The sequence below is a fragment of the Garra rufa genome, chromosome 6 (assembly GCF_049309525.1).
Source record: "Garra rufa chromosome 6, GarRuf1.0, whole genome shotgun sequence".
Taxonomy (NCBI): domain Eukaryota; kingdom Metazoa; phylum Chordata; class Actinopteri; order Cypriniformes; family Cyprinidae; genus Garra; species Garra rufa.
Window position 1 is genome coordinate 8,872,038 of NC_133366.1, and position 12,904 is coordinate 8,884,941.

Sequence of the window (12,904 nt, forward strand, 5' to 3'; positions counted from 1 at the left end):
ACTGATATTAGCCCATACACCGTGAACATGCAGGCAAGCTAAAATAAATAAACAGAATAAATCCATCTCCCAGGACCTGAAGTGGGACACTCACACACTGTAAAAAAAGTCCTGTAAAAAAACGGTCAAATGACTGGCAGCTATGGCTGCCAAACAAAAACCGTAAAATTACAGTAAAATATCGTAATTGAAAAGAAAAATCTGTAAAATAATGTTATTTTTTCTATAAAACCTTTAATGAAAATTTCTGTAAAATTATTGTTTTTGCACTTCATTTCAATTAAGATATTTTACTGTAATATTACGGTTTTTGTTTGGCAGCCATAGATTCCAGTCATTTGACCGTTTTTTTTACGAGATTTTTTTTTACAGTGCATCGACTGAAAAACTAAAACTGGGACTGGGACTAAAAAAGGCCCAACAAAGGTTGTACTTCCTTTGCCAGCTGAAGAAGTTCAACCTACAACAGGAGTTGCTGAGACAGTTCTACTCAGTCATCATCTGTGTCTGAGTCTGTTCTGTGCACATCAATAACTGTCTGGTTTGGCTCAGCTACAAAATCAGACATCAGAAGATTGCAGAGAACGGTTCGGTCTGCTGAGAGGATTATTGGTGCTCCCCTGCCCACCCTTTAAGAACTGTACCTATCCAGAGTGAGGAAAAGAGCTCAGAAAATCCCTCTGGACCCCTCACATCCAAGCCATCCCCTCTTTGAACTCTTATCATCCGGCCAGCGCTACAGAGCCCCAAATATCAGGACTACCAGACGCATGAACAGTTTCCCCCCAGGCAATCCATCAGACATCTACTGCTACCACCTCCACCCTAACACATCCCTGCATTCCATCCTATCACATATAGCACAACTGTACATACATATTTTAGTCAATTTTTTTTTTTTTTTTTTTTATACAATTTATTATTATTATTTCTATTTTTATTTTTGGTCTATTTATGCTCACATATGTGTAATTTTTCTTATTCTCTTATTTTTATTGTCTGTGCGTCTCTGTGTACTGGAAGCTAATAACACTGAAACAAATTCCTTGTATGCGCAAGCATACTTGACAATAAAGCTCTTTCTGATTCTGATTCTTTTTAATAAATCCCTATCCGCACAGCTTGTATAATGAAGCCTGGCAGAAGAGAATGACTATTCCTTCTGTAACATTTCCATTTCTCTGTGATGTTTTTTTTTTATTATTGTATGTAGTTATGGCCTCTGCTTCAGCAGGTATCAAAGATGTTTCATAGAGCCAGTAATGCAGGATTGATGTTGATGTACAAGTTTATTTGAGAATATTTGAGATGACTCGACCTCAGATTGTGTTACTGACCTTGAGTTATACTATACCGCACCTTCTTATGCAACAGCATATTGACCTAGTTTGTAGACCTCTTCTACAGTAAAACTGTAATGACTCTGGGCTGCAGCCTTTCCATTCTCCACACGATGTTGCTGTTTCTCTCACTCCCGCACCTTCACTTCCCTGATCGTGTACACCTGTCTTGATTATGTCACCCGTTCTGCCCCAGCTGATCACGATTATGATTTGTCCCCTCCGCCTAGAGTCCAGAATTCGATTAACCGAATAAGTGGGTTTCCTGAGATATTCTGTTCCGGAGGCGGCAGCGTGCGCCCGCTCAAGGAACAGAGACGAGCGAGCATGACGTACAACACAACAACACACAGATCACGGGACATGAGAACGCAGCTGATCTGTGTACCGTGACAAAAACCCAACATCCCAAATCTGCGTGAAACCACCAACTTATACTTCAATACAATTAACAATTTGTTCTTGGTTTATATTAAGGTCTTGACTATTTTTTAGGACATGGACCCTTTGATACAAAGGCTTTGCAAGGGCCCTCCTTTATTACTATAACATTAGGTGTTGCAAATACCTGTTTTTTTGTGATGCATTTTTTTTTATTAATTATTTGAAAATAACAAAACAGTGGTATGGGTGTCTTACAGCAGAATATACAACCATCCATCAGCTTGTATTTAAAGAATTAGTGAAGGGCAATAGCACATACACACACAAAAAATAAATAAATAAATAAATAAATTATAATATTAATAAAAATAAATAAATAAGATTTGTAAAAAATAAAATTAAAAGAAAACATTCAATACATATTCAATAGGCTACATGCATATTTTAAGATAGCTCTAGCCTTAATAAACTGCTTCTGTAAAGACATGACAACAATGAAAAAATATATATAAATATATATTTTTCCCTGTTGCTACTGCCAATACAATCGAATATGTTATCTCTGCTTAAAAGTTATGAGATCCAAGTTTATATTTCTTACACCAACATCACAGAACTAATTAAAGATCACACACAACAAACCTGTATAATGTATAAAAATAACATTTATATAAAAAAAGCTTTTAAAAAACTCTTTAAAAAGTCTTTCTAAATGTTTTTTTCCCTCACACATTTTACTGTTTGCCAAGTGAATACCTGCTATTTGATTACAGGTTTAGTGCTCAAATTGATAATAAATGTGCTATGTTAAAAAATGTTGTCAAATTATCCTTCTGCTTGTAAGTTATAAATTCTGTAGATACAGTCCGATACAGTTACAGATATATTGGGGTTTTACGTGAATGTGTCAAGTACAAGTACTGTTTTTGGCAAGTGATCCAGTGCATATTCGTGTTTTTGCTCTGGAGAGTGTCAAAGGTTTCGATTTTCAATGTGTTTCTTTTGCATTAAGCAATGTAGCCAATGCTGATTTCTTGAACGCAATGGCTAATCAGAGGTGTTTACGTTAGAATCACGAGACAAGACACAGCACGATACAAGATTTTCAACTTAACTGACTGACTTTTCTTCTGTATGATTTCACACGAGTCTCAGACCTTAGAACTGTAGCTCTACATGAATTGTGAGTCTCTAGAACTTCTGATTGAATCTGAGTGACCTTCCAACTAAACTCCTTTTCACAAATAGAATATGGAAATAAAAACAGTATAAATAACAAAAAAAAAAAAAAAAGTGCAACCATAATCAAAGTACTCTCAATATTCAAAGTGCAAATAAAGACTCTGTATCTCTGTGGAATCTAAACAGTCGCAGGAAATAGGTTTCAGGATTAAACAAACAGCTAAATGCTTGATCTCAGTAGCACATAATATATTGAATTGCACAATATATTGATTGGGTCTTAAATCACAGGTGCAGGTGCAGGTGAATAGAGTAAAAAAATATACTAATAGGTATCACCTTACTTACCCAGCTGATTGATTACATTGATAATTGCAAACATTTTTTGTATTACAAGTTTTCTAAAATGTTTGTTTTAAATATGCAAATAAGGCATTATTTAATGAATATGCACTAATTTGCATAAATTTCTAGTACATAAATCTAAACACTGGATAAAGTCAGTTTCAAAATTCTTGATTATTATTATTATTATTATTAATTTTTTTTTTTTTTTTGGCTTATCAGAGTCAAATGTTTTTACAGAAGGAATTTTGGGTATCTCACTTTGTCACTTTGGAATAAAATGTTGTATAAAACCGTTATATATGAACAAATCCCTCTGTAAAAACCTTCAGGATATAGACAAGAAAAAACTCCTTTTTAGAAAACGGCCTTTAAAAATATGTATTTTAATTGAAATCTATTGACACAAATAGATAAAGTGCTAAAAAAGAAACACTTGTCTTTTGGATGTTTTCTTTCCACTAGTCTAAACAAACACTTTATGAAAAACCAAAAAGCCCAAAATCTCTATTGACAGATGCATGAAAATGGGCTTTTGCCTGCTGTACCTCCCCTTAAAACACACAAGTTCGGTTTACATCTCACATCCAAATGTTTGAATTTAATATTGTTACCTCATTTGTGTCTGTACGCCTTGCTTTGTAGTTCTGTGAGCTAATTTCTGTGAATGTGTGAGATTTCTGATTAGTCACTATTAGGTAAATAATTGCAACAGCAAGAAAAAAAAAAACTTTGTGCAGCTAAAATAACTGGAAGCGGATGACACTAGAAACCTATATTTAAGTTACAAATCTAAAGACTTTTATAATGGAGGCTGTACAGGCTAAACGTGACAACAATGAATTCACAACGTGTTTTGCTGTCAGAAGACCCAGATTTTCACTCAAGTGTTGCTAAGGTCACATTAATATCCCCAAAAGATTACTTAAAATTAGATATAAAACATTTAAGATGGACCAAGACCAACCAGGCTAGTATTGTATAAATTTGAATACTGCTCAGATGATCAGTGGTTAGGTTGTTAGAATCGAACCACTCCGAAATCATTGTAATCATTGTATATTATTTATTTATTTATTTGATAATTCAAAAAAATTTTTAGCACTCCCGAGTCCCAGGAGGTTTTATGTCATTGTTGTCAAATGTCAATGTTTACTGTATTGTTTGAATCTGTCAAAACTGCTGCCAAAAACAAAACAATTAAAAAACACAGTGTACTGTTAGCAAGGCTTAACATGCCTTACACCCTGATGACAGATCAGTGAACAGGTTGGAATTGAATCACTCATAAATGTAAGGTTTAAGATTGTGTTGTTGTGTGAATGTTTTACTAGTGATGATATAGCTTCATGAATATTTTGTTTTTAAACCAGTGTGGTTCTCCTTGCACAGCTAAATAAGTCAAATGACGTGCTACAAAACCTATTAAAGCATTGAAAAGCATAAAAACAAAAGATTCATAAAGCTTTTGAAACTTCACGAAGCAGTGTTTTGAATGTGGCCATCACTCAATTCTTGCAACATAGGCAAATTAAATACCATGACATACATACTGTTTTTTTACATACTATAAAGTTTGGAAGTATTCTATTTCAAATGGAGCTATCCCAACAAACACAGACCATTCCCCTAATATTATTGAATGATTCCCATATTCCCATTTTTAACCATAAATTAACATTCTGTAAACAAAAATTGCTATCATATGTTTTTTTATGTTGCTTGCATCTCCCACTTTTCTTTAGTACATTTCTTGATATAGGAAATAACTTTTTATTTGTAGATATCTTTAAATTCACTATTTGTGGCTTTATTCCTTTATACTACGCCTGTATGTATCTACGCCTTTTTATTATGCATTTGATCAAAAGAACATGACGTTTTAAGGGTTGCAAAACCTAGTTCAGCCCTTATCAATCACAAACATATTGTATTTCCACAACCACGCCTTTATTTCTATTCACTGCTCTTAATTACTGTTTGTTTTGTCACTATAACGGTTAAAAGTCTCTTTTTTACGTTTTATGGGAATATCTATAATATCCACACTCTTAAAATGGTGGTTTAAATGTTTAACCCAATCTTCTGGGTAGTTTTATTAAACTCAACTATTGTTTAAATTTTGCTATGTGGCTGCCTTAAAATGAATCCAAATTAGGTTTTAAATTAAAAATCAGACACATAATTACTAGAGGCATCAGCAATAATCAAAAGTTGAATATATATATTAATAAGCAATTTTTTATTTTTATTATTTATACAATTATTAATAAATGTTAATTTATTTTCAAAATGTTCATTTGCAACTTATTTTAGATTCAAGCCAGAAATACAGTCATTTTTAAGCCATAGTTGAGTTAAATAAAACTAAAACAACACAATTGCTGAGTTTGTTCATATTTCACTCAGTGCTGGGTTGTTTTTAACCCAGCATTTTTTAGAGTGTAGTATAGAAATATTTAAAAACATACATCTGTATTGAAATCTACAATCTGCACACATATTAATCGACAATAAACAGTTTGAAAATAATAATTACAAAAATGGTTATACATGTCATTAAGATTTACTGTTATTTGAGTCTGTCAAAACTGTTGTCAGTTCCTATAAAGGGCTATTACATTGACATTGCCTTAAGCAATAATCCAATTTACTGTTGTAGTAAGGCTTGACACCCCTACACCCTGATGACAGATTCACCCAAAAATAAAAAGATGAAGCTTCACTTATTTTTTTATTTCTGATCTCTATTAAATGAGCAGTACAGTTTGCATGTCCATCAATACATTGTCAATTTCTTGCCAATTTAATTGAAAATATTACTGTGGATGAGCATGTTTTTGCTCAACAAAACCTAATGATCTTCAGTCAATCAGAATTCAACAGATTGTGTAACAAAACCTGCCTGAGCTGTTTTGTTTCAATGTGGTTTTACAAAATATAATGCCTTAAAACTCCCTAAAACGGTTGGTTTGGGTGGATGAAGAAGAAACTTTGGGAGGAACCAAAACCCAGCAGGGAGAGCCAATCCTTTTGGAACATGTTAAAAGAAAGTAGTAAAAATATCAATAATGGTGGGATGAACCAAAAGCACAGGTGTAGCTACAGGTGGAGGCAAATCTAACATATATAAGTCTGATGGATCACAGTATAGAAGACAGTGAAGTGAAGACTGAGAAACATTTTAAGACTCATTCATCTATATCTCCAACAACAGAACGGTAAGACTAATTTTAATGTGGTTCTTGTCTCTGTACGGCTTGCAAGGTTGTCTATAAATGACAAATGCATTACATAATTAAAACTAAAATAATAAGCTATTTTTTATTTCATCATTTTCATATACGGTCATATTAACAAGGTGAAATCTTAGTAAATATAAGATCTGCAAATTACATAATGACTTAAATATAAATGTACTTTAGCAAAAAAAGTGTGAGAAGCCTAATAAAGTGATCATATTTATCTCTGCTTTCACTCTCCTGTGTGTTTATGCTCCAGATTTTGAGCAGAGAAAGATGAAGGGCAATCTTGCAGTGAAGATGTTACCTCTGGTTCTGCTGGTATCCAGTGTGACTGACGGTTGGACTATGAGTAAATGTGAGCTGAAGGCCAAGCTGGAGGCTGCAAAGTTTCAGGACATTAAGTTTGTGGGAGAAAAATTTAGTGAAAATGATCTTGTCGCTAGACGTGAGTAATGGAGTTACTTGTCCTTTAGATTCCCATATTTTTCTCTGTCTTCAGGAGACTATTTTCCATGTCACATCTAAGCTAAGAGGTTCATTAACTGCATATGCTTTTTTTTTTGAGGCAGTTGTCTGCAAAGCCAAGGACTCTGGCTTCAACACCAACTTCATAAAAACTATCAACGTCTATGATGAAAAGGACAATTCCAATGAAGAGGACAATTCCAGTGAAGAGGACAATGACAATAACATCCCACCTCGGTCATCCACCTCCACCTTAAGGCCTACATTAAGTTCCAACACAAGATCCACCACATTTTCCACTTTAAGACCCATCTCAAGACCAACTAAAGACTTAACCACAAGACCCACCACAAGACCTGACACAAGCCCTTCCAGAGGCTTCACCTCTGGATCTACTACAAGCACCACCTCAAGACCCATCTCAAAACCAACCACTGACTCAACCACAAGACCCACCACAAGACCTGACACAAGCCCTACCAGAGGCTTCACCTCTGGATCTACTACAAGCACCACCTCAAGACCCATCTCAAAACCAACCACTGACTCAACCACAAGACCCACCACAAGACCTGACACAAGCCCTACCAGAGGCTTCACCTCTGGATCTACTACAAGCACCACCTCAAGACCCATCTCAAAACCAACCACTGACTCAACCACAAGACCTGACACAAGCCCTACCAGAGGCTTCACCTCTGGATCTACCACAAGCACCACCACAAGACCCCTCTCAAGACCAACCACAGACTCATCCACAAGACCCACCACAAGACCTGACACAAGCCCTACCAGAGGCTCCACCTCAGGATCTACCACAAGCACCACCACAAAGTCCACCACAAGACCCATCTCAATACCAACCACTGACTCAACCACAAGACCCACCACAAGACCTGACACAAGCCCTACCAGAGGCTCCACCTCTGGATCTACCACAAGCACCACCACAAGACCCATCTCAATACCAACCACAGACTCAACCACAAGACCCAGCACAAGACCTGATACAATCCCTACCAGAGGCTCCACCTCAGGATCTACCACAAGCACCACCACAGAGTCCACCACAAGACCCACTGCAAGACCTGGCACAAGCCCTACCAGAGGCTCCACCTTAGGATCTACCACAAGCACCACCACAGAGTCCACCACAAGACCCATCTCAATACCAACCACAGACTCAACCACAAGACTTGATACAAGCCCTACCAGAGGCTCCACCTCAGGATCTACCACAAGCACCACCACAGAGTCCACCACAAGACCCACTGCAAGGCCTGTCACAAGCCCTACCACAAGCACCACCACAGACTCCACCTCAAGCACTACCACAAGCTCCACTTCAACGCCCGCCACAGACTCCACCCCAAGCTCGACTTCAACCTCCACCGCTGCAAAACCTAGCACAAACCCTACCATAAATCCCACTAGAGGCTCTACCTCAGAATCTGCCACAAGCACCACCAAAGAGTCCACCTCAAGCTCCACTTTAACCTCCACCACAGACTCTAACACAAGACCCACTGCAAGACCTGGCACAAACCCTACCACAGGCACCACCACAGACTCCACCTCAAGCTCTACCACAAGCTCCACTCCAACGCCCGCCACAGACTCCACCCCAAGCTCCACTTCAACCTTCAACTCTGCAAAACCTAGCACAAACCCTACCATAAATCCCACTAGAGGCTCTTCCTCAGAATCTGCCACAAGCACCACCAAAGAGTCCACCTCAAGCTCCACTTTAACCTCCACCACAGACTCTAACACAAGACCCACTGCAAGACCTGGCACAAACCCTACCACAGGCACCACCACAGACTCCACCTCAAGCTCTACCACAAGCTCCACTCCAACGCCCACCACAGACTCCACTCCAAGCTCCACTTCAACCTCCATCACTGCAAAACCTAGCACAAACCCTACCATAAATCCCACTAGAGGCTCTACCACAGAATCTGCCACAAGCACCACCACAGACTCCACCTCAAGCTCCACTTTAACCTCCACCACAGACTCTAGCTCCACTTTAACCCCTGCCACAGACTCCACCTCAAGCACCACTTCAACCTTCACCACAGACTCTAACACAAGACCCACTGCAAGACCAGGCACAAGCCCTACCACAGCCACCACCACAGATTCCACCTCGAGCTCTACCACAAGCTTCACTTCAACGCCTGCCACAGACTCCACCCCAAGCTCCACTTCAACCTCCACCACAGACTCTAGCACAAGACCTACTGCAAGACCTAGTGCAAACCCTACCATAAATCCCACTACAGGCTCTACCTCAGAATCTGCCACAAGCACCACCACAGACTCTACCTCTAGCTCCACTTCAACCCCTGCCACTGAATCCACCTCAAGCTCCACTTCAACCTCCACAACAGACTCTAACACAAGACCCACTGCAAGACCTGGCACAAACCCTACCACAGGCACCACCACAGACTCCACCTCAAGCTTTACCACAAGCTCCACTCCAACGCCCGCCACAGACTCCACCCCAAGCTCCACTTCAACCTTCAACTCTGCAAAACCTAGCACAAACCCTACCATAAATCCCACTAGAGGCTCTACCTCAGAATCTACCACAAGCACCACCACAGACTCCACCTCAAGCTCCACTTTAACCTCCACCACAGACTCTAACACAAGACCCACTGCAAGACCTGGCACAAGCCCTACCACAGGCACCACCACAGATTCCACCTTGAGCTCTACCACAAGATTCACTTCAATGCCTGCCACAGACTCCACCCCAAGCCCCATATCAACCTCCACCACAGACTCTAGCACAAGACCCACTGCAAGACCTAGTGCAAACCCTACCATAAATCCCACTAGAGGCTCTACCTCAGAATCTGCCACAAGCACCACCACAGACTCTACCTCTAGCTCCACTTCAACCCCCGCCACAGAATCCACCTCAAGCTCCACTTCAACCTCCACCACAGACTCTAACACAAGACCCACTGCAAGACCTGGCACAAACCCTACCACAGGCACCACCACAGACTCCACCTCAAGCTCTACCACAAGCTCCACTCCAACGCCCACCACAGACTCCACTCCAAGCTCCACTTCAACCTCCATCACTGCAAAACCTAGCACAAACCCTACCATAAATCCCACTAGAGGCTCTACCACAGAATCTGCCACAAGCACCACCACAGACTCCACCTCAAGCTCCACTTTAACCTCCACCACAGACTCTAGCTCCACTTTAACCCCTGCCACAGACTCCACCTCAAGCACCACTTCAACCTTCACCACAGACTCTAACACAAGACCCACTGCAAGACCAGGCACAAGCCCTACCACAGCCACCACCACAGATTCCACCTCGAGCTCTACCACAAGCTTCACTTCAACGCCTGCCACAGACTCCACCCCAAGCTCCACTTCAACCTCCACCACAGACTCTAGCACAAGACCTACTGCAAGACCTAGTGCAAACCCTACCATAAATCCCACTACAGGCTCTACCTCAGAATCTGCCACAAGCACCACCACAGACTCTACCTCTAGCTCCACTTCAACCCCTGCCACAGAATCCACCTCAAGCTCCACTTCAACCTCCACCACAGACTCTAACACAAGACCCACTGCAAGACCTGGCACAAACCCTACCACAGGCACCACCACAGACTCCACCTCAAGCTCTACCACAAGCTCCACTCCAACGCCCACCACAGACTCCACTCCAAGCTCCACTTCAAACTCAACCACTGCAAAACCTAGCACAAACCCTTCCATAAATCCCACTAGAGGCTCTACCACAGAATCTGCCCCAAGCACCACCACAGACTCCACCCCAAGCTCCACTTCAACCTCCACCACAGACTCTAGCACAAGACCTACTGCAAGACCTAGTGCAAACCCTACCATAAATCCCACTAGAGGCTCTACCTCAGAATCTGCCAAAAGCACCACCACAGACTCCACCCCAAGCTCCACTTCAACCTCCACCACAGACTCTAGCACAAGACCTACTGCAAGACCTAGTGCAAACCCTACCATAAATCCCACTAGAGGCTCTACCTCAGAATCTGCCAAAAGCACCACCACAGACTCCACCTCAAGCTCCACCTCCACCACGGATTCCAACACAAGACCCACCGCAAGACCTGGCACAAGCCCTACCATAAGTCCCACCACAGGCTCCAAATCAAGATCTACCACAAGCACCACCACAGACTCCAAAAGAAACTCCCCCTCAGGATCCCCCGCAATCTCTCCTTCAAAATCCAACCAAGGAAATGCCTTGAGCACCCGCAGAGTCCGGCGTCATGTTCCTGGTTTTAACAAACCCAACCATCCAATCTTTAGGGAGAGGGAGCCTGTAGTCGAGCGCCTGTATGGAGTGTTTCAGCTCAGTGATCGGTGGGCCTGTGACTCTGGCAAGGGATCATCTCTCAACATTTGCAACATGAAATGCACTGGTAAGTTTGCAGGGAAACATGCCAAACATCACAAATAAGATATATCTGAATCAAGTTCAAGTTGAGCTTTATTCAGATATATCTGAATCTGAATCAAGATATATCTAAATCTGAATCAAGTTCAAGTTGAGCTTTCTTTTTGAGAATGTTGTCACTCTTTAGAACTATGAACCAAAGAAAGCCAAATGAATCTGATATTTTAACTTTTTCTTTTGTTTTACCAAAGCTTTAATTGATGATGATATCACAAATGACATTGTGTGCCTTAAGACCCTGATATACAGCATGTAAGTACACATGAGCCCAAACAAACATTCATTTACATAACACCATGCTGCTTATTTTATCTGTGTATTTTAAAAATAAATTAAAAAACAAATGATTCAGTATATTAACAGCAAACATGTGTTTACAACTAAACAAACAATTAGAAAATTAAAGAAACTGAATCTGTGAAGAAAAGTTTTAATCCAGTAATTACATTTATGACTCTGTCTTCTTTAGTAACAGGCCACCTAAACCTAAGGTGAACCCCTCTGTTTCGAAGAAGATGTAAGTTGAAAATATTTTTGAATTATAATTTTACTAATCATGTCAATACATGTTAAATATAATAATACATAAAATATAAATTAAAAATCTAACATATTATTTGGAGGTTGTTTTGCTTGTTTAGTAAGCTGTTTGTTTAAAGTGTTTTCTGTGTGTCACAGCTTGAAGATGTTGTTCGTGGATGAGTGCCGCACTGTCATTCACTGGAGATACTTTGCCGACTGTTTTAAAAGAATATCCTCTATCTTTAGTTGAATGTATATGGGGTCATTGGTTGTAGAACCTGTCAAGAGTCTTAAGACTCTAAACTAAGGGTGTTTGTCCACTAAGGCACTGTATTTTATTGCTGCAATATTATTTTTCCCTTTTGTCTAAACTTATAATGAAACTTTCCGTTGCTTGTATCAGACTCTAAACTAAGGGTGTTTGTCCATTAAGGCACTTTATTTTATTGCTGCAATATTGCTATTTGTCATTTTTGTATAAATGTATAACTTTCTGTTCCTTGTATTAGACTGCGCTGATGGTGTTCTGATCATTAAAATAATATTTAAACAAACTGGAGTGCTTTCTTTCTGCATTTATATGTTTTATGTAGTGTTAGAAAAAAAAAAAAAAAAAAAAAAAAAAATATATATATATATATATATATATATATATACATCATTTTTAGAAGAGACTTCTTAAAAGACATTAAAAACTTTTGACTGGTAGTTTATTTATATTAAATAAAATAAAGATACAATTATCTAGATTTATTTTCCAATCAACCTTAAGTCTTTAGCAAATAGAATTATATGTATGTAGTTGTTTATTGACAATACATTTAATCAGTAAACACAATAAACAGTCATATTTTTCTTCTGAAGGAAAAAATGTTTATAAACATTAGAAACAGCTGGTTTAATGATTATTATAAATGATTCACTTGAACTTTTGC